Raw genomic sequence first — 22374 nt, 5'->3', positions numbered from 1 at the left:
GGATTCGAACCGCCGACCTTTCGATCGGCAAGCCCTAAGCGCTGAGGCTTTAACCCACAGCGCCACCTGTGTCCCCTAACTTGAAGTATTAACCGTGTGTAATTGCTGATTCAGTCACAGCAGTGGAAAGGTAACAAATGCCTTTTGAATCTCATTCTGCTGTTTCAGCCCGATGAAGGAGGAGTTAATGGCTTTTCCTAAATGAACATTGCAGGGTTTCTCCAATCATGTTATCTCAGTGGTAGATCCAGCTGCCCACACTAATTAAGTCTCATCTGTTATCTGTAATCAGAAATGTTTCACTGTAACAATCAATGTTTTTGTCCTAGGTGGAAAGGCTGGCCTATTTTTTTGGGCGAAACACACAAACCATGCAGGTAGATAAACAGGATCTTTATCTGACAGTTGCATTGAATCCCAATATTTTCATGGGAGCATATGGAATCAGAATCCTACCTGCCTTTTGAAGAGAAGGTTACGTCTATTGTTAAAATGCAAGGAAGCATAAGAAAGCACATTCAAAGAAAATGAGCTGCTACATCCTAGCCCCAGCATGTTCACAATTCATTTTGTAAAGATAGCTTGCTCCAGAGATCTCCAAACACAGCAATGCTGACATAGATCACCCTCTGCTGCCTCCACTAAACAGATGGTCAGCAAGAGAAGCAAGGGAGGGCCTGCACTCCTCAGCCGGGAGGAATGCCCCAGGGAGGCAGTGAAGAAAACACTTTACAAGTATAGCAGACACCTGGATCTAGCATGGGAAACTAGAAGCAGGAATGTTCTGTGTGCACAGTAAACCTTTGTATTTGTGGAGAGTGTAATCTACATGTGAATATCATCCCCACTGGATTGTGTTGAGTAGTCACATATTTTATTCCTAAATTATAAGTAGCAGTACCATGAAAAACTTCACCTGTTTAATTTCTGCATGTCAGGCTGCTGGCCAAGGCGCAGGAGTGGGACCAGTAGTACAGCAACAATGGGGAATTTTAAAGACTGCAATATGCATATTGTTGGGAAGAAGTTTCACAGCATCCCACAAGGCTTGTTTAATATGAACATGCATTGGCTTGGGCTGTAGGTGGATTGGATCTGCCACTGCACCCACACCATGCTGCTTTGGCTCCCCCTCTGTCAGTAACTGGAAGTGACACAACAGTGTTGAGAAGTCAGGTAACAGCATTGCTCACACTGTCCTGATCAACATAAAACACACACCCTGGCCACTGTTGCTGGCCCCGTTGGAGAAATACAATTGAACACTGCAGTTAAATACAACTGAACACTAGTGAGGACTCATCATCAAGTCTACCTAGTGGCAGTGAATGCAGTAATGAAGGCATACTTTGGTACCTCCATTGCATCCTCGTTGTACCATCCAACAAAGCTTTCGTGGATAGTGTGGTGTCTTTTACAGCCCAAGTGTTGTCTCTGAAAGGAAGCTTTCCTTAACTAAGAGGCTCTCTGTGTCATGAGGGTTCCAAGTCACAGAAGAGCTTCCATTCACACAGATTCCCCTTCAAATATTTTCCCTCAATGTCGAGGTGGTGGGGGGGCCAGGCCTGCCCATCCACACTATTTCACTTGTTAAAGAAGAACTATAGCAAAGGGCTGTAGTGTAGTTTCTACATTGCATTTTGAACACTGGTTGTCTCTATCCATATGCCTATCTTGCCAAATAATCTGCACCCACGCATCTTCCTCCATTGCAACTGCGCATGATACACACTAAAGCAGAATCTATAGATCTGTGTTGTACATTAAGAAAACTATCTGGCCTTTAGGGATTTTTCACTTGGGTAGTTCTGCCTGAGGGCCTTCTGGTGGTTCCCTCGCTGCGAGAAGCCAAGTTACAGGGAACCAGGCAGAGGGCCTTCTCGGTAGTGGCACCTGCCCTGTGGAACGCCCTCCCACCACATGTCAAAGAGAAAAATAACTACCAAACTTTTAGAAGACATCTAAAGGCAGCCCTGTTTAGGGAAGCTTTTAATGTTTAATAGGTTATTGTATTTTAGTGTTTTGTTGGAAGTCGCCCAGAGTGGCTGGGGAAACCCAGCCAGATGGGCGGGAAATAAATAAATAAATAAATAAATAAAATAAAATAAAATAAAATAATAATATGTAGGTGCTGGGTTTTAAATTTCAACTGAAAGACAATATAGTGATCAGAAAAAGATTGTTTGGCATAGATGTGCATTAACAACATTAAAAAAACCAACCTCCCTTTAGTTGTTGCATGTGTTTTATCTTTAACATACAGGAGCTATTGGACTCCTCCCCCCCTTTCTCCCTGATGTCTCATTCAGGCAATTCGCTTAATCAATGTTTGCTAATGTTTACGCTCTAATGCTTATTGACAGCAGGTGTAGAAAAAGTAAATCCCAAATCTGCATTAAAAAAACTGCCTCATATTCAGGAGCCTGCTGTTTTGCTGTAATTTTAGAAGACAGGTGATTTTTCATGGCACTTTCAAAGAGCTCTTTTCTCCTTAGCTGGATCTGTTTTCCTACCTGCTGATTTCAGAAGTTATGCTTGGTTGTTGTTTTTTACCATGGCCCTGTGTGAGATGCTGAAGAGAGTCTATTTGTTTTCTTTGCTGATGGCTCTCCTTCACAACTAGCACTGATATACTGCTTTGAGAATCTAATTCAGTTCTAGTGATTTAGGAGTCATTTGCATCATGTCTTGTGCTGTTCTCCTAAACAAAAGTGGCAGGGGGTTGCTTTGAGCATCACTTAGATTGTGGCTTTTGGATAACGAAACATGGTAAAATCATGTTGCATCTCAAGTAATGCGATTTTGCAATCTAACACCTCAGTCTTTAGTGCTTTTATCTTTAGCATCTTCAGCTGCTAAGTTTTGCTAACGTGAGTGGGAATTATATGAGGAAATTCCCTACCCATGCTTCCTAAGTCTTTTTTTCCTCTCCTTTTAAGGATTGCAACAGAAAATATGGTATTAAGTGCTGCAGAAAGGAAAGAATGCTAGTTGCTTGCCTTATATTTAAGAGCAGGAATAACTAAAATCAGCTGTTGTATGAATGGGCACAGAAAGAGGCTATTCATTTGTTTACAATACTGTAGTTTATTCAACCCAATGACCAAAGTTACCTGGGCATTTAACTATTTGTTGCCTGGCCTAGTAAGCAGTGAAATTCCAATTCTGCAATTCAGCTCCTGGCTACCACACCAAAAAAGCCATAAACCACCCCACCCCAGGAACAAAACCAGCTGACTGGGGAAACACCTGGAGCTCCAGAGGAGAAGGCATAGACAATCATAGAATCATAGAGTTGAAAGGGATCCTGAGGATCATCTAGTCCAACCCCCTGCAAGCAGGAATCTGCAGCTGTCCCATATTGTGTTCTACTGGCTGAACTATCCCAGTTTTTGTTAATACGAATCTGGCAATGATGAGCTATAGGAATTTCTGTAGGAAAATCCTAAGAACTGAATATACACATGCAATGGCACACAGTGCTTTTGTAATATGATCAGTCATAGTCACTATTCATTTTACTAGTTGGGTTGCAGAAATGTATGATTGCTTTGTGGGGCAGGGAGCAGGGAGGGGTTGTGGAAGCAGAGAAGGAAACCAGAAGAGGGAAGAAGTATCTAAAGATCAGATAAAGGAGCCTGAGAAGAACCACACAAAATTCAAGATAAGCAGAGTCACTTGTTCAAAGGGAAAATGTACAGAGCAACAAATAATTAAACTGAGACATGAGAGAATAATCTTAAAACAGAGCTAAAAGGAACTCAAGATCAATTGTGCTTGTACATCAAAGACAAGATGCAGCTGAGGGAGGTGTGTGATGAGACTGGATGCATAGTAGAATTGTTAACTATTATGATGTGTACTGTGTCACATGCATAAGAAAGAAACAAGGTACTGTGTCCACTTCCATTATATGAATGGGATGGGAAATCTGTTATTGTCTCTTGTTTATGTGATATGATTCATTTCTTTTACTGGGCTGTGATTAATCATTTCCTAAGTTCACAGAAATGTCTTTGTAGGGAGCTCTCATGTTTTAATTATCTAAGCCTCAAATGTTTCAGACAGTAATTGCTTGAAGACTTGTGCAGTGAAAACTGAAGGTTGGTATCTTTCTGGTAGCTCAGGCCAAAAATAAAACCAAACTTATTTCAAATACATATAAAAGCTTCTCATTTCAATGATAGCTGTTCTAACTTATCATCGGAAGATGGAAGCACATCAGGATATTAATTCTAAGAGGAGTGGTGGGATAATACTTGCCATAAACCACTGTGGGAAGTTTATGAGTCTCCAGTTAAAATCTCATTTGAGAGAAGGAGAAAAAAGTAATACAAGTAGAGTTAGAAATGTCAATAAACTAATTCATTAACCACAGATTAATATATCAAGTTTAGTATCTTATCATTTTTAATGTCAAGACATTCATCACAAGTAGAGCTAGAAATGTCAATAAACTAATTCATTAATCACAAATTAAAATTCTATATTTTTAATTGGGTTTTCTTTTTTATTTATTTATCTTAGATATCCATATACCACTTTTCAGGTGACCCTCACAAAGCAGTTTGCATAAAAAACATTAAAACAATAAGCATCAATATTATATCTCAGGGGTGGCCTCCAAGCCTTTCTATCTGGTCAAGACACTCTCTAGGCAACACTCCCCTTCCAAGGCCCCACACTCTACTGGTCATACTCCATGTCGTCCTCAAGGGCTTTTGTCTGGCTGGAATGCATTCTTGAACTATGATCATGCCTTTTTCTTGCCAAGATGGAGAGGTGTGTGTGTGTGTGTGTGTGTGTGTGTGAGAGTGGAAATCTCATGACTAGAATATAGCCTATTGTACATGGGTGGAGCTGTGGGTTAAACCACAGAGCCTAGGACTTGCCGATCAGAAGGTCGCGGTTCGAATCCCTACGACGGGGTGAGCTCCCCTTGCTCTGTCCCTGCTCCTGCCAACCTAGCAGTTCGAAAGCACATCAAAGTGCAAGTAGATAAATAGGTGGCGGGAAGGTAAACAGCATTTCTTTGCGCTGCTCTGGTTCGCCAGAAGCGGCTTAGTCATGCTGGCCACATGACCCGGAAGCTGTACGCAGTCTCCCTCGGCCAGTAAAGCGAGATGAGCGCCGCAACCCCAGAGTTGGCCACGACTGGACCTAATGGTCAAGGGTCCCTTTGCCTTTTAAGGGTTGCCTCTTCATGTAGCTGTGTAGTACCCTTTGATGGAGAGAGAGGCCACTGTCTGGATGATTGGCAGCTCTCCAAGCTATTGTTTTTCCCTTCAGGGCATGATAGTTCTCTGTGAATGCCTCTGTGGTGGCACTGGAGAGGACACTTCATCTAGAATGCTAAGAGATGGATGACTATCAACTCTCCAGACTCTTCTGTCCTTTCTCCCAGGAGAAGATGGTTTTTCAGTAGCCTTGGGGTGGCAGTTGGGTAAGAGGGAGGCCACCTAAATTGGTACAGTATGAGCCATATGGTTGGCATTAAAGCATACTCCATGCTGATAGTATTGCAATGAACAATCTATATACTTATCTCATGGCAACATTTCAAAATGATCAATAGTGGGGATTAATGGTTGAGGGGGAATGTTTTTTCACTAAATCTTCTCAAAATATCAACTGTATTTTGAATATCAAAACCAAGTATTTAATTAGACAATACTGGGTATTGCTGTTGTTTTTAATCCAAACCTAATCTTCACCCACACATAGATTTCAGGAGGAAAATCCATACATTATTAAAAGAATGAAAATGAAAACAGCATAATGAAATATAAAGCAATCAACCAGAAACAATTCAAGCCACTAAAATAATTTAGCTCGGAGGTGGGGGTGTCACATAATACAGATTTGTCAGTGTAAAGATGGTCGGTCAACGTAAAACATTTTAATTGATCAACAACCCTGGAATTTTTGAGTCAGGGTGGTTGCTGCCTCTGCCTCCAGGAGAAACTTCAAAATAAAGAGATAACCAACTTGGCCCCATCTGTAAGCAGGAAAAACAGCAGCTGTCTGAAAAAACACTCAACTGCAAGTGCCTGTTGCTCTGCAACTGCAGAATTAAGTGGGTTGTGCGCAACCCCTGGCCCCCATGCATCAGGCAAAGAAACAAGAGCCATCAACTGTTATTTGAACAAGAACACCAGCAAGGGAAGCCTGGCCTGAACTTGTTAAAAATGCCCACTCACAGCTTACCGTTTTGTATTGTACTGAATAACTAATCTCCCTCCTCCACATATTCCCCTCCACTTTCTTTGTGTGTCTTGCCTTTTTAGTTTGTAAGCCAGATTTGGGGGGGGGGTGCCTTAATGTTTTAACTGATGTGGGGCCACTTTGAGAAGCAATTATTGTCTGAAAGGTAGGATAAAAAGACAGTAGTAAACAAACAAACAAACAAACAAACATGTCTATGGAAGAGTGGGTGGGGTGGGTGTTTTGTAATTGCATTTATCTCCATGTGGGTGTTTTAATGTACCCCAGTTCTTTTGCTAGTACAGTGGACCCTCGGGTTACGTTACTTTCGGGTAACGTAACACGGGTTGCAAACCCGGAAGTGTATACTTCCAGGTTTCGCAGCATGTGCATGCGCAGAAATGCTCTATCGTGTAGTGCGCATGCGCAGAAGTGGTGCCTCTAGATGCGGACTTTTCGGGGTACGTACGGACCCCTGGAATGAATTAAGTTTGTATCCGGAAGGTCCACTGCATAACATTACATGGTCATAGTAGCTAGGAGTTGAATCTGGGAGTTTAGGGTTCAAACTTAGCTCCACTCCTCCTCCAATGCTGGCTATTTCAACCCTTCTCAATCAGTCTGTGTATCATTCATAATATACTATTGTTAATATCCAGATGTATATGTTGCAATCTATATCTTAAGAAAATCAGACACCAGACACTGCAAACTTGTAAGTTTGATTATTTACTTACTTAGGATGTTTATGCTATATAGCTCTGACAGGTTCTCAAAGCGGATTACAAGGGATTTTCAGCCTAAAAATTACATTCAGGTTTGTAACAGAAATATCATTGTGCCAGGACTATTCATTTGGCATGTTGAGCCCTCCTCCTTGGTCTTCTCTGGTGCTGAGCTTTGACCTCTGCCTATTAGGCAGCAGAGCCCACTGAATTTCCTATGAGGCAAGTGGGTGGGGCCAAGTAGCTGGAAATTGCTCAGCCCATGAGCCCATGATGGAGCCAAGTCTTCCCTTTCTCCTAAGTGAAAACAAGAACAGAATACTGACTTAAATAATGAAGAAAAAAGGAAATTTTATTACTATGCATAGCACACTTGGTCATGGATAAGTCTGGTTTGAGTCTAATAGTTTATTCATATTCATTTATTTGCTTAAACAATTGGAACCATGAGAAACTAGAAAAAATAGGTTGCATCCAACTCAGTTCTCACTGAAATTAATGGACCTATACTGTATAGAACTTACCTATACACAACCCAAAAAACGTTATAGAGAAATAGTTTCTGTATACAGTGCATCTTTTTCCAAAATCCATGTTGCAATGACAGCTATTCATGAATGTGCTTCACTTACAACAACTCTATGGGGAAAACATGACTATTCACATACCACCTTGTATATATACCGTTAGATTTTCTGGAAGCAAAACCATGTGCAGAAGTTGTGCTGTAGTTGTGCTTGCAAACCCCTGATGCAGTCAATGTATTCATGAGGTGACATCTGCTGAAAGCCTCAAAGACATGATTGGAAGAGAATCAACTCATTAGTGGTGAGCAGGAACTTTTCCCGGTGTGTGATGGCTGGGGGTGTTCTTTCAAGCTACCAGTTTGTATAGAATGCAAGTGTTCATACAGAAAGTTGTTCCTACTGGAGAGATAACTTTCTGAATGCTAACTGCAGCATTCTTTTCTTCTTCAGCCTGCAGAGACATAACTTGCAGCACATCTGGGCTGTTCCTACTTCCCAAAGCAGTAGTCTGAAGCAGACGTGTTTGCTATTAACAACTCTGTAGGAAATGGAGAGATTAACAAAATGAGATTACATTTATACTGTTGATTGGTCAAGGAATTTGGATTTACATCTGTTTGAGATCAGTATTATTTTAACAATGAATAATCTTGTGGCATTTTAAGGACTAACAAATTTATTATGGCATCAAATTTGGCCTAGGGTTCACTTCCATCACATGCATGAAATGTCATACTGAATTTTATATATCCATCACACATAGATATTTCTTGCAATTGCACTATTTTATAACTGCTATGCTGTTTTATTTGGCTAGTTTATTACACATTTTAATTATGGCTGTTCTAATGTTTAGATATAATTGTATTTCACTCTTTATATTAATTACAGCCAGCTATAGTTTATACTTTGGTTGCATACTTGTTATTTGAGAATGATCTTGGTATTGCTTCTTGAAATGATAGGCGGTGTATAAATTATTTTAAAAATATATTTGGAGGGAGGGGAAAGTGAGAGGAGGGAAGTCAGAGGGAAAGGAAGGAAAGAACAGTTGCAATTATGTAACAGTAAAATAGCTTTAGGGCTCATCCACACTTTTGCTTGACCTGTATTTTGATCGTATTGTGTACCGATTATTCCCTTACTGCCCAGCCGGACAAGGCAGCAGCCAGTGGCCAGCCAGCCACTGAGGTACTGCCCTCCAGGAGGGACCACTGATTGGCCCATTTGAAAATACCTTTTGGGGCGGGAAGACTGCCCCAAAGATCCTGCCAGCTGAGGGGTATTCCCTTCCAACTGCTGGCAAATGTGTGTGCCTAGGCCAGCGAGTAAGGAGGCCAAGAGCTGGGGGCTGCAACCGTCATCCACCAGGAAAGCGGTGAGCAGCTATTATTTCCCCTAGGTCCAAGAGATTTTCTTGTTGTTCCATGGCTGTGCCTTGTGAAAATCTTATCTTACTTGTTGAATTGAAGCTCAGCTAAATAAAATCTCTCTTTGGATTTTCCATGTACCTGATGAGATCCAATTCAATAAGTTAGATCAGGTTTTTGCAAGGCATAGCCCTGGAACAAGAAGAAAAGCTCTTGAACCTGGAGAATTCATTGGTACACACTACAATCAAAATACAAGTCAAGCAAAAGTGTGACTGAGCCCATGGTGACCATTAACAAGGTGGTGTACTGAGAACACCAAAATCTTGCCATAAATTGGTATATATTTGTATATATACAGTAGTGGGATAAAAACTCATAATACGAATTTTCTCATAAATTGCTTGCACTTGAATTTTCCTTTGGTATTTCTTTGTTCCAGAATGGCTACTTGTAAGGTCAGTAGGTGAGTGCCCTGTGAGGCTGAAATGTTCTCCCAAAGCTCTGTGTTTCCATCTGCTCCTGTCCATGAATCTGGATAATCATGATCACCTCCAAATATGAAGAGAATATGTAGAGGGGGCCATGGAGGAACATGAGCAAGCTCTTTGGTTGCTGCCAGGGCCACCACTATGTTGTCCTTTCAGAATGGGCTTTCATACCTATGTACACGCATAGAGTTTATCAACATGAGGAGTGAGCACAGCACACACAGGCTCCATCTTCATGCAAAAAAGCTCTCTGCACATACATTGCTATACAAATATAACTCCTTCTCACCTTGTGTGAATGTATGGACATGGAGAGAGGGTGGTGGTGGGACGTGCCTGTATGGCCCTGTGACCACTTCCACATCTTTCAACACATGAACTCCCCCAATATCATCAGTGTATCTCAGGTAGAGGAGAGGTACAACTAGCCCGCATGGCAAGGATATCCACTGTGTACAAAAACTGTACCCTTCTATTACATAAGGATATATAACACCACTGGTGCTGGCACTAGACTGAGGCTAGTCTGAGTACTGCTCCACACCCACCTTCCCACACCTAACATCAGAAAGCAGGATTGAACTGCCTGCGCATGAGCTGATTAGAGTCTAATGGAAAAGCAGGCCCAAAGTTTGCATTCAATTGTCCCCAAGCCTCACAGAGTAATTACACAATTTGCAGTGTAGGAGGTGAACTCATTAGTTGAACTACGTATTGCATGGTCACAGTAGCCAGCCAGGCCTAAAACAGGAAAGATGAATAATCATACTTTCCATAGGAAACAAGCAGTCTGCACAATATCTGACATAATTCAGTGTTATACTGTTTGCGTCGTCTTTACTTAAAATAACAAGTTAGGGCATTACCAGTGGCAGCTGTGTGGTACAGAAGTTAAAATATGAAACTTGACTATGTATTTCGGGTTAGGCCAAAGACCACAGTGCCATCATGGCGTGGTTGATTATAGACATACAAGCACACTGTAAACAGGAATTCCAGTGCTAACTTTAAGAAAATTGAGACAAAAAAATTGCTAAGGAGTATAGAAGAATGAAGGGATGTGGGTGGCACTGTGCTCTAAGCCACAGAGCCTAGGGCTTGCCAATCAGAAGGTCGGAGGTTCGAATCCCCGCAATGGGGTGAGCTCCTGCCAACCTAGCAGTTTGAAAGCACATCAAAGTGCAAGTAGATAAATAGATACCGCTCTGGTGGGAAGGTAAACGGCGTTTCCGTGCGCTGCTCTGGTTCGCCAGAAGCGGCTTAGTCATGTTGGCCACATGACCCGGAAGTTGTACGCTGGCTCCCTTGGCCAGTAAAGCGAGATGAGCGCCACAACCCCAGAGTCATCCGCGACTGGACCTAATGGTCAGGGGTCCCTTTACCTTTTTATAGAAGAATGATTGTTTCTCTTGATGAGGAAATACTGCAGCTTGCATTGGAGGGGGGGGGGGAGAATAACAATCAGCAGTCACATTACCAGAAACAGAATTCTTGTAGCTGTTGTGTGATATTGTGTGATACAATGTAAATCAGTAGAAACCAAGGGAGTCCCAGGGGCTCCTAGGATACGGAATATATCTCCTCCAAGTTTTTATTTAGGTATAAGATGCCATGAACAGTAAATTAAACATGTTATAATACTCAATTAATTGCACACATCTGAACCTGAAACCTGTTATCAGTTTTATCTGTATGTTAATGCCTCTACCATCCAATGGACATGCCATGTTAGAATATATGCCACTTTCTGAGGTGTTTGCTCCCCATATTGATCAGGGTTTGAAATACAACATAAAAGGCATACCAGGGTCCAAGCACACCTCTCAGAAACATTCTGTAGTCCAGCTATTATAGGCAGCACCATAGTGATACTGTGGGGATTGATTTGGAAGGCTCTGTGTTCAGGATCTCCTAGGTAAGCCCTGCTTTCAAATCCCTGTGTTCCTAGCCCCCAGCTCATTGCCCAGGGCAACTTCATATCTCCTATCCATTTCTGTATTTGTATTCATATTTGTGGTAGCTCAGTTATTTCACCTGCAGTTGCAACTTGTGAAAAAATAAAACCAGTGCAGATGGTCCCTGTGCTTACTGCTTCAGTTCTGAGTGTCAAGAGCAGCTTAGGACAGTAGAGTCCATAGCTAATTGTCCTCTCCTTACCTAAAGCCATGACTGGGGGAAATATGAAGAGCTCTAAAGGAGCTGATGACTTTTTAAAAGTTGAGCCAGGTACGTGTCACATCAGTCAGATAAATATTTCTCCTTCCAGAACAAGACTTTACGACACTGAGACAGGAATCTATCAGTTGAGACTTCCCCTAATATCACATCGCTATTCTAAAAATGATTTTTTGCCTAGCGTGGAGCTGTTAAACAAAAAAGGAACCATTCTGGTCTCTAGCCTCAGTAGCAAGCTGATTGACAGACTCATGCATGCATTTCTGAACTGAACCAGAAAGTCCATTAAAATATGAGGTGGTGCCAGTGGCCCATATCTCTATCAATTCAACAAATGTGTGGTCACACCTTTGGCTAAAATGTGGATGTCCACAAACAGGCGCTTGAAGAATTTAGCAAAAATTTGCACACCCCTTGCCAATAGCTTATGTCTTCTAGAGAGATTTGCTTCACATTTGAGAATCCTGGCATAGAACAGGATCATGCTGTAGAACAAGAATAAAAAGTCATATGAATTGAATATCCATCTCATTACAGGTAAATGAATTTGTGAACTGCCCCAAGGATATGGCTATTTGGGCAATGTATAAACACCATAAATAGAAATCAGTTTTGGTTACTCTTGCATCTCATTAAAGAGAAGTATTTAGCAGCTGAGCACAGCCCCCAAGGTGACTATGGTTATAGGCTTTTCTTTTTACAGTTTGATCCCTGCACAGTGCATGGATCTAAAATTGAATTAATGCCAAAAGATTCTCTGTTTGTAGCAGAATCACCCTCTTTCTTGTCTGCAGTTCTAATGTGAGATTACAGCTACTTTGGAAGACAGTGCATTGCTAGAATTGTGTAAGCTCTATAAAAAACGCAGAGCCATTTTTTAAAAAAGTAATATCTTGTAACCTACAGCAACCACTATTCTAATCTGAAGTACATTTCACACTATATCAAAATGAGGCCATTGAATCTGACTGTCATTGTCTTCATAATGCAGGTAACATTAACTGAACTAAAAATGCAATGCTATTCCAGCTTTTCTTTCAAAAGAATGTGTTGGCTGCAATGCTTGCTCCAGTTATTCCGAAGAGTCCAATTGAAGTAAATGGTCTACTTCAGTATAGTTTGTTTCAGAATTGTACCCTTATTATTTCCCTTTTCCCACCAGTACTTTCTACTGGCAGATATAAAACTGGAAATTATGGACTGTGTTCCACAAATCAGCTAAACGAAGATATAGTGTTAACAGGTGAAGTGCTAGAGATGATGCTGTGGATGGTATTGCTCTCAGTGAAATAAATGGAAGCAATATCCATTCCTAATGTAGCAAATACATGCTTTGAATATATTTATATCAACATTTAGATAGGTGTGACTTTAGGGTGGTATTTTAAGTCCACTTAAAACATTCCGAGATCTTGGTTCACTTGAGGTAACCAAAACCAGGGCTTAAAAAGATTCAGGTCTGGGTCTTGTTTCAGCCCTAAGATGTGAATTGATGAATCATTGAAGGTAATAACTCAGCCTCCAATATTGCTCATTAAAGGATTTTAGGTATTAAGCTGGGGACAAGGGCTCAAGATCCTGTTTAGCGTAAAAGGCACTGAGAAAGAAGGATCAATAGTTTCAAGCTGGATTAATATGTAACACTAAACCATGGTTTAGTGCTGTGTGGATGAATTTCCACAAGCCTGAGCACATTCCACTCTCCACCTTTATGTCTGGGAGGATTTCCCCTGGCAATGTGCTGTCTGGTGAGGCTCACCCCTAGGGCTACTCAGCTGTGCTTGAATCTTGGACCCTTTGTATGTGAAGCATGAAGTCCACCATGGTAATACAGCCAGGACATTTATAAGCCTCTGAGTTCAGCAACCTCCTCAATATATGAAGGTTGGAGTGGAGCTGATAAGGGAGTTGGTGGTTGGGCTGGTGAATGTAGCTCCCGCTTTCCCATCTACATATTCTCTGAACCACGGGGGAAGTCACTTGTGAGCAGGGCTTATTATGCAATTAAAATGGAGGCATATACCTATGCTAGAACATTCTTGAGTGCTGGGTATATTTAACCACGTTCATGAATAGCATAGTCAGCTGACAATATTTAACTAACAAGATGCCTGACACCCTAATCCTGCTTGCTGTATCATATGGTCCTTAAAAAAAATCAGGACTGCACACATAACTTTATTTGCATTCATATTTGAATTGAGGAACCTAGTAAACATATGAAGGAACAGTGAAGTAGCTTAGGTAGCAGGTGGGGATTAGGGAATGAGTTACTACAAAGAGAGTAATTGCAAGGATGTGTCACAAGTGCAGAGGGAAAGGGGTGGAATTCTTATAAATGAAAGTATCTTTCTGGTTAGGTTTCCAGGAAGAAATAATGGTAGGCTATCACAGGAGGAATAACTGGTTGGCTGCATGTTTAAGGTTCTGAATAAACTAAATTTAGTTGAGGGCATTCTTATTGTGACCTTTAAAGCGATAAATGCTTTCTGGATTTTCAGGTGAATGAACTCCACTGCCAATGGCTAGAAGCCATTTGTTTTAATTCCTTTTCACATCATGCAGACAGGCTGGGATAAGGGCATACGCACAATTTGAAGAGGTCATTTTGCAGAAAAATATTTATTCATCCTCCAGGTTGAAATAAGCTCTATTTATTATAAACACAAAACAGTTCCGAAGAAATCTTGCATCAAGCTAGCTCTTTGATCACATTGCTGTGGGGCAATTATACTTTTATTCTTGGCAGTCAGCACAGGGGTTTTCTTTCTTTTAAGGGATGGATATTGTACATTCCTTCACATTCTAAGACGGCAATACCAACTCAGGTTTTCTTGTTGTTGTCATTAATTTCACAGCTTATAAAAGAGGTGTTGCTATAGAAATTTCAGGATGATGTAAGCCGACAGCTGAAACTACACTTACGCTTAATGGAGAAAAGTTTGCTAAACACAACAGTAATCGTTTTAGAACTATCATACTGCACTGATGTATTAAAAAAAAAGATTCTTGAAGACTCTTCTGCTGAAATGGTGATTTGAGGTTATGCAATACATGTTGTTTTTGTTGAGTCAAATTCCCTTCTAGCTTTTGGCAACCTCTGGCCTCCAGGGCTGCTTGAGCTCTTCCGTGCAGATAAGATTTTCCCATAGTCTGTTGTAAACATCTCCGCAGAAATGACAACAGGAAAAGTTAATTAGGGGGGGGGGACCACTTCTTTGGCCCTTCTTGGCTTTGGCAGGGTGCCTTTGCATCCCAAAAGCTAACAGAGGCAACGAGGTACACAAACAGCCTGTACTATTTCCATGAGATATGAGGAAGTAGCTTGTGACTCAGGGGAACCATTCTTGGATGGGCTTGTGCATGAGCACAGGAAAACAAAGGACCTGGGCACATGAGAAAGATTAAGAGAGGGAGGAATGGCATGCTCTGTCCTGCCACCAAAGGTAGTCCAGGTATACTTCTGTAGCGCCATCTACCTCGACGACCAAGGTCAAATTCTTACTTTGTCACATATTTGTTGTGAGGATATTCACCAGGACAGAAGTATACGCCGGAGTGAACTGACTGGTGTCATTAGGAAGCTGTGAGTGAACAAGGGAACTCTGTACTCTTGTATGAGGGCTAAAATATACATTATGTGCAAATGTATGCAATAAGACTCCAGGATGAATACTTAGATCACATCTACACTGTACACTTAAACTGCATGGCTTTTCTCAGAGTCCTGGGAACTCTATAGCTTGTTTAGGGTGCTGAGAATTGTAAACTACAGTTCCCAGGAAACTTTGGGAAACCTAAGTATGGTGTGGATGTGAACACAACGGCAAAAAAGAAAGAAAAGAAAAGCACCTTGAGAGGGAATTACAAGGATAAATGATGATTGGAGGAAGGGTAAACACCCGTAGTGTTTCTCTGCTGAAAATAATCCTCTTATAACTGTTTTGTGAGGAAGAGCAAGACTAGATATGAGAGGCTTAAGTAACAAGAGAGTAGATTTTAGCTGAACATTAAGCTGAATGGTAAGAGCAGTTGGGCAAAGAAATCAGTTACCTGGGAGTGGGTGATCTCTCCCTTTATGGAGCTCCAAGTATTGGCTGAATAGCCTTATGAAAGGGATGCTTTTGTTCTGGATTTCCTGTACTGACCAGGGGGTTTGACTAGATGGGTGAGCCAGGCACATCCTCACAAAGTAGCCCAAAAACACAAGCACAGGAAAATCCTGTCTCACAACAATATTGAGAAATCCAGTTGGGAATTTCCACCAACGGCAACCATCTTCCCCTGCCCACAGGAGGTGTCTTCCATTTCCTCAATTCCTGGAAAGGTGTCATGCTGGGTACCTGGCAAGTGTGACCTGTGCTGATTGGCTGAAAAAGTGCCAGCTGTCATTCAACCCAACGTGGGCGGAAATCCTTAAAAATTGACTGTGGACATGTAGTTTTTATCACTCAGTGATGACCAGAAAACCCTGCAACTGACCATCTACGCTCCTTTTATTTTTCAGTATTCTGCTTTGTCCCTTTGTTCCATCTCTTGTCTTCCTTAATAAGCATTATATAATTAGACAGTTGGGTGTGCGTGCATTGTTTCCAATTCAGATGGTTAATGAGACACACACACATCACCAAGTCTAAGCCACATGGTTCATGCTGCGGAGGTACAGGATTGGGGTTGACGGAGAAAAGTAAGCTGCTCTGATTTCTGGGAGAGGCAGGGAGGTGGATGCTTGGTCTCCTCTCCAGGAGCGTGGTGTGGGGGATGCCAGGGGGGCCATGACCCCAGGCACACAATTTTTGAGGGAGTGCAAACCAGGAAGCCCCAGTATTTCTCTCCACCCACCAAGGGCTGCGTAGACCAGCTGGGCTCCCCTCTGCATGGAGGGGCAGGTGGCTCAGCATGGCCCCGGTTTGCTCTGGTGGGGTCCTTCCAGCGGTGTTAGCAGCAAGGACTGGCACCCTCCAACCCATTGCAGGCCTGCCCTGGGTGCCAGCAACCAACACTATGCCATTGCTCCTCTCCTCATAAACCAAGGAAGATCTCAGGAAAGAAAAGCAAGTTTGCATCCCAGGGAGGGTCAAAGAAACTGAATACCTTGTGTTCTTGGTTTTTAGTATTTCCTTGAGCACCCCAGAATTCCCTCTCACCTGGGGGCTCTAAGTGGTGAAAGGGGTGGTGGTAGTAGCGATTACCGGATATTTTTGGGATTGTAACTGGCCTACCTTGGAAGGCAACTGTGGAAAGAAGGGTGTAAGCGGACTCTCCCAGCCTCCCTCTTCCATTGTAGTTCCTATGGTAGTTTCTCAAAATTACAAATGTGGCCAAAGGCCTCCAAAATATTGATGGTCCCTGCATTGCTTTCTTTGTCTCCCTGCCCTCATTTTCACCACTCATGTGCCTATATGTACATTTACACATTCATGTGAGTGTCAATTGTGCAAATGCATGCCCATAGAAAGCCTAGCAAAATCAGCCTTACAGATATTTGGGGGGATTTCATAGATTCAAAAATTTCCTGCAGAGGCATAGCTTAAAGTGCATAATTTGTCTGTAAAGTATTTCTAGAAGTCTTTACTGAACAGGGTGGTATTAGGATGATTTAACACATTTATAACCTTTCACTATATTCACTAGCAATTCTAATAACCATATTAAACGCTCCAGAATGATAGACGTAACTTACAAGGCATCCATGGATTGACTTTCAAAACTTGAAGACATTCATTTTGAAAGGTGAAACTGTCGAAAGAATCAAAGTAATATAGCTGTTATCAATAAATGAAGTCTATCTACGTCCTTAATTGCTTTTGCAGGGGGATTTCATAACTTCATTTAAGGAGACTGAATAATACAGCATGCCTATTTAAATGTATTTCATACAAAGATTTAATACATATATTTTCTGTACACAACAGTGAGCAGTAATAAATTTATTATCTCAATCAATATATGCAACTCTGAAGGAAATAATGTAGTCTAATACTTTGAAAAGGCATCAAATGGAATATCTGTGAAAATAAAGAATATATTGCTCTGTCATTAGCTTATTGTTAGCATGTAATCTGTCTCAAACCGTTTGGCACAGTATGTTTTGAAGAGGGGTTTTAGGCACACTTCCCCATCACTTTCCTGAAAAGCCATGTGGTCATCTAAGCCTGGTATTAGTGGTTGGCTAGGTCAAACACTGGCAAATGGTCCCTGGGGCAAAGAAGGGCCCCTCACTGGGAACTTAGATGGTCGTTTTCATGCTGGGCAGGTGATGGAGTCACTTTTGAATGGGTCTCATTCAGTGCCTGCCCACTAGGGATGGGCAAATATGTCAACTTAGTTTTCTCTCAATTTCTCATTTTTCCAGTTTTAAGTTCAGTTTTTAACATTTCTACATCAGTTTTCTATTTTTTTAAAAAAAGTTCTCTTGAAAATTCATCAACATTTTATAGTGCAAATTTCAATATACATACATATTTTTTGAAAAGCAGTTTCCCTCAGTATGATGTATTTATGCATGTTATTATCACCAATAGATGCATTTTCATGAGCAGTTTACACCAGTATGTGAAATTTTGTACATATTACTTGGCTAGAGAACAGCATTACAAAGTTAGGAGAAGTGTGAATTTTGCATGATGGCTAGATTTCAGTTTGCTTATTGTTCCTTGGGGCCGGCCCACTCATGAGGCAAGGTGGGGTAGTTGCCTCAGGGCAGCAGCCTCCAGCATGGTGACCAATCCTCTTCTTGTGAAACACCTCCTTCCCTGCTCCCCGCGATGGTGATGCTCCACAAGCGCTTTTCCTCAAGAAGCACTTGTGGAGCCTCAACCTGCCTCCAAGTACATAGCACAGTGACTGAGGGCTTTTTATTTGCTAGTTGAGCATGTGGGGCAGTAGTCATACAACAGGTTTGCCACATTTTGAACTCTGCTCAGATACACACAACTCACATTTTCAGTGTGCTATTTTGGTTTTATGAATTGTCAAATGGTGCAACATCAAATGCAAAACTATAGGCTTATGCAACAGATTCTTCCTGCACCATTGTAGTCTACTAAAAACTGGCGTGGGTGGGGGAAGGAGGGAGCAGAACAAAGGGTCTTAAAGAGAGAATGCAAAATTTGAAGCATGATAGAATGGAGACTGCAGCTTATAGCAATATCTGTGAAAGACATGTAGAATTTCACATTCCAATCGCATTGCTTCCTGCTGGCACTTTCTTCTTATCTTGCAGAGCTACATCAGAAATCAAAGTGGTTTGGATGAACTCTCTCTTACTGAGCTCCCTAATAAAACATTTATATACCATGAGTGCAAGTGTTGCAGAATTAAAAATTAAGAAGGACTCATATTATTATTTACTTGAGGATTGGCACTAATTGGTGATATTGTTGACAGACTCAACAGGGAGGCCAAAGCATAAGAAAGTAAGGAACACTGGCTCAGCCTCAGAAATGCTTCCTCCAGGTCAAGCATGGCAAACAGAACCACAGAAGGAAAAACTGTTGAATCTCCCCAGGGCAATGGGGATAACTATTACTTGAAAAGGCAAATAATAATTGTCTGTACTATCAGCCAAGTCATCTCTCTTTGCCATGATCATTCTAATTCCTAAAAGACATGTTTATTTTGCAAACCGTCTCCCTGGAACCCTGGTGAAAAATCTTGCAGTTTAATTTCATCATCCATCCATCCCCCCTATAAAAAGATAAAACTGCTAGGCAAGAATGTATGGAAGTTTGGGGTCATGCTGATGGCACTCAGCTCTGTGTCCCTTCCTCCAACTCAGCATCCTGAGACAGTGATGAGAATGCAGGTCAGTCAGAAAGAACTGAAAGCATAGAGGAAGATATAATCTTGTGACTTGAAGAGAAAGAAAAATTTCTGGTGCCTCAGGTTTGCCAACCTGCATGTTCTGCAAGCTCAGAACTTGACAACGGCTGGGAACAGGGCATCTGCCAGTTTTTCCAGTCATTATGTTTACATTTCCACATCAGTTTCTGTTTTCTTAAGTCCTCGTGAAAATTTACTTGCTTTTTAGTACAACTTGCTCCCAATAAACACATTTGTGTATGCCATTTCCCCTAATAAACACATCTTTGCAATTTTTCCCTTATATGTTATCCTTATGCATTCTTATGTGTTAATTTTGCTGACATATGCACCTCAACGCACTCTTTACCATAGTATATGCATTTTTGTACACGCTCTTTGGTTGGAGAACTGTATTGCAAAATTCAAGGAAGGACAACTTTTGAAGGATGGCTGTGTTTCTGCATATTGTTTCAGAAAGTGCAGATTTGGTAGATTCACCTTGAAATGTGAACTGAATCAAATTTCTTTTCCATCTCTAGGCTGGAAGTGTTCACCATCCATGCCTTTATAACGTTTGAAGCTAAACTCCTTGTACCATGCTCTATTTCATGTGCCCTTAATTACTTCCACAATTTTCACTTAGCTCAGAGCATGGTACCCTCCATCTGGACAGGCAAATACATTAGATTACATAAAACCAACACATAAACAGGTTCAAAATCTACTGAGCCCCTCCATAAATATTCAGACACAATTCAGGTTCTAAAGGTAAAGGGACCCCTGACCATTAGGTCTAGTCGTGGCCAACTCTGGGGTTGCAGCACTCATCTCGCTTTATTGGCCGAGGGAGCTGGTGTACAGCCGCTTCTGGTGAACCAGAGCAGTGCACGGAAATGCCGTTTACCTTCCCACCGGAGCGATACCTATTTATCTACTCACACTTTGACTTGTTTTCGAAATGCTAGGTTGGCAGGAGCAGGGACCGAATAACGGGAGCTCACCCCGTCGTGGGGATTTGAACCGCCAACCTTCTGGTCGGCAAGTCCTAGGCTCTGTGGTTAAACCCACAGTGGCACCCGCATCCTATTCAAGGTACTAGTTTTGTCTAAACATTTTAAATGGTTTGGTTTCTATCTACCATAGTGTCAAGCCCTTTAGAATCCATCATTATTAATATCAGTCAATTGTTGAATATATAAGTGTATGAAACTGTCTTCTACTGAGACTACTGGAATGAATGAATGAATGAATGAATGAATAAATAAATACGTACATGCATACATCCAAACATACATACATTATGCTGCCCTATATCCATAGATCTCAAAGCAGTTCACAATATAAAATAACAATATAAAAACACAGAATACATAATAAAAATAAGAACAAAAACAAACTAATAACCCCCCCCCACAACAACACATGTAAGATGGCTTTGGATGTCAATCAGCCAAATGCTTGTTTAATGAAGAACATATCTAGCTTAGTAGTGTTTACTCTGACTGGCAGCAGCCCTCCAAGGTCTTTGCAAGGGCCACCCGCAGCCCAGCTACCCGACAGGAATGACAATAAGCTTTATCTTTGCATTGTAGAAGGCAAAACTGGCATATCAATGCCAACTTCAGTGCAAGTAACAGAATCTGTTAAGTTCTAACTCGAGGTATATTCAAAACCAGCTCAGGAAACATTATTAAAAAATTGTGTCTGAAGTCCCAAATGCTTATCATCACCATTCTTCAATCTTGCCCTAATTAGATTGTAAGGTCACTGGAACAGCTACCATATTTTATTATGTTTCTGTGCCATCCAAGTTACAATGGGACTGCAATTCTCTTTAATGCCTCTTTTCACCACACCAGTGCTGCTTCTGTTATTGTTAATAATATAATGAAATATAACTGAGTCTGCCTGCTGAGGAGAGTATGAGTATGTTAAAACAAATTACTCTTGGGATCCTTTAACATTATACAGGAGGATTTCCCCTGCAACACAGCTCTCTTCATTATTTTCATAAGTGCTACCCTTTGGCCTCATCACATCCCTGGCTTTATTTAACCCTCCATCCTATTGGAGAAATTCAACAAAAAATCTCCACTAATAATAAATACAAGGTTCGAATGTGTGTTTATGTAGAAACAGGTATGCTATTTGTTCATTCTCTATATAATACCTTCTTAGAGGGGTGTGGTTTTTGTTTTTGTTTTGGCTGTGTCAAGAGTTATGGTTGTAGCTAACCAACCTCTCATCAAAGTAGATATATGAACTTTCAATGGGTCTACTTTGACTAGAACTTAGTTTAATGATGTGGCCTAAACCTATCAACTGTCATTTAATTCAAGTCCTGAAGTAAATCCCAGTACCCAAACCCTGTGTTGATTTGCATACTAGGCTAGTCACAACATTAAAAAACCCTTACCTCTACAGCTAGTAATATAAATATATTTTACTAAAATGTGGTCCCAGCAGCAATTATTACCTCTCAAAAAGACTTCTGTGGCATATTTTCCTTTGGGTTTCTCGAATCTCACCAAAAGGAAGGGGATATGTGTGGAACTAACCCAGTCAATTTAGTGGGATTTGCTTCTGAGTAAATATGCACAGAATTTCACTGAACAAAGCTAGTATTTTTTAGTTTTGATTTATGAAAACCTACTATGACAATACTTGGGAACCAAAACTACCTTCAAACTGGCAACAGGGGACACATTTGAATCTTTCTTTTTGGGTGAAAGGCTTTAAATATTCAAAACACCATATCATATCCCACCTTTAACATTTACAGTGGTACCTCGGGTTAAGAACTTAATTTGTTCTGAAGGTCTGTTCTTAACCTGAAACTGTTCTTAACCTGAGGTACCACTTTAGCTAATGGGGCCTCCTGCTGCCGCCACACAATTTCTGTTCTCATCCTGAAGCAAAGTTATTAACAAGAGGTACTATTTCTGGGTTAGGGGAGTCTGTAACCTGAAGCGTCTGTAACCTGAAGTATCTGTAACCCGAGGTACCACTGTATTAAGGCTAAATATATCCAATTTTGTCAATGACTTCAGTTCTTAACAACCTGATACTCAGGGCA

At 41.2% G+C, this 22374-nt stretch overlaps 1 long non-coding RNA gene across 1 annotated transcript; it reads right to left on the bottom strand.

Moving 5' to 3' along the window:
• Positions 1-11578: 11578 nt before the first annotated feature.
• LOC307226931 lies at positions 11579-17231 on the bottom strand. The gene is made up of 3 exons (XR_013843711.1): positions 17176-17231; positions 14998-15076; positions 11579-11977 (listed from the first exon to the last, which is right to left on the bottom strand). It is a non-coding gene; the product is annotated as an uncharacterized lncRNA (long non-coding RNA).
• Positions 17232-22374: the final 5143 nt, after the last annotated feature.

Source organism: Podarcis cretensis (genome assembly GCF_951804945.1).
Source record: "Podarcis cretensis genome assembly, chromosome: 11".
Taxonomy (NCBI): domain Eukaryota; kingdom Metazoa; phylum Chordata; class Lepidosauria; order Squamata; family Lacertidae; genus Podarcis; species Podarcis cretensis.
Note: the sequence above shows the minus strand (reverse complement) of the source record. Positions and strands in the feature narration are given on the sequence as shown.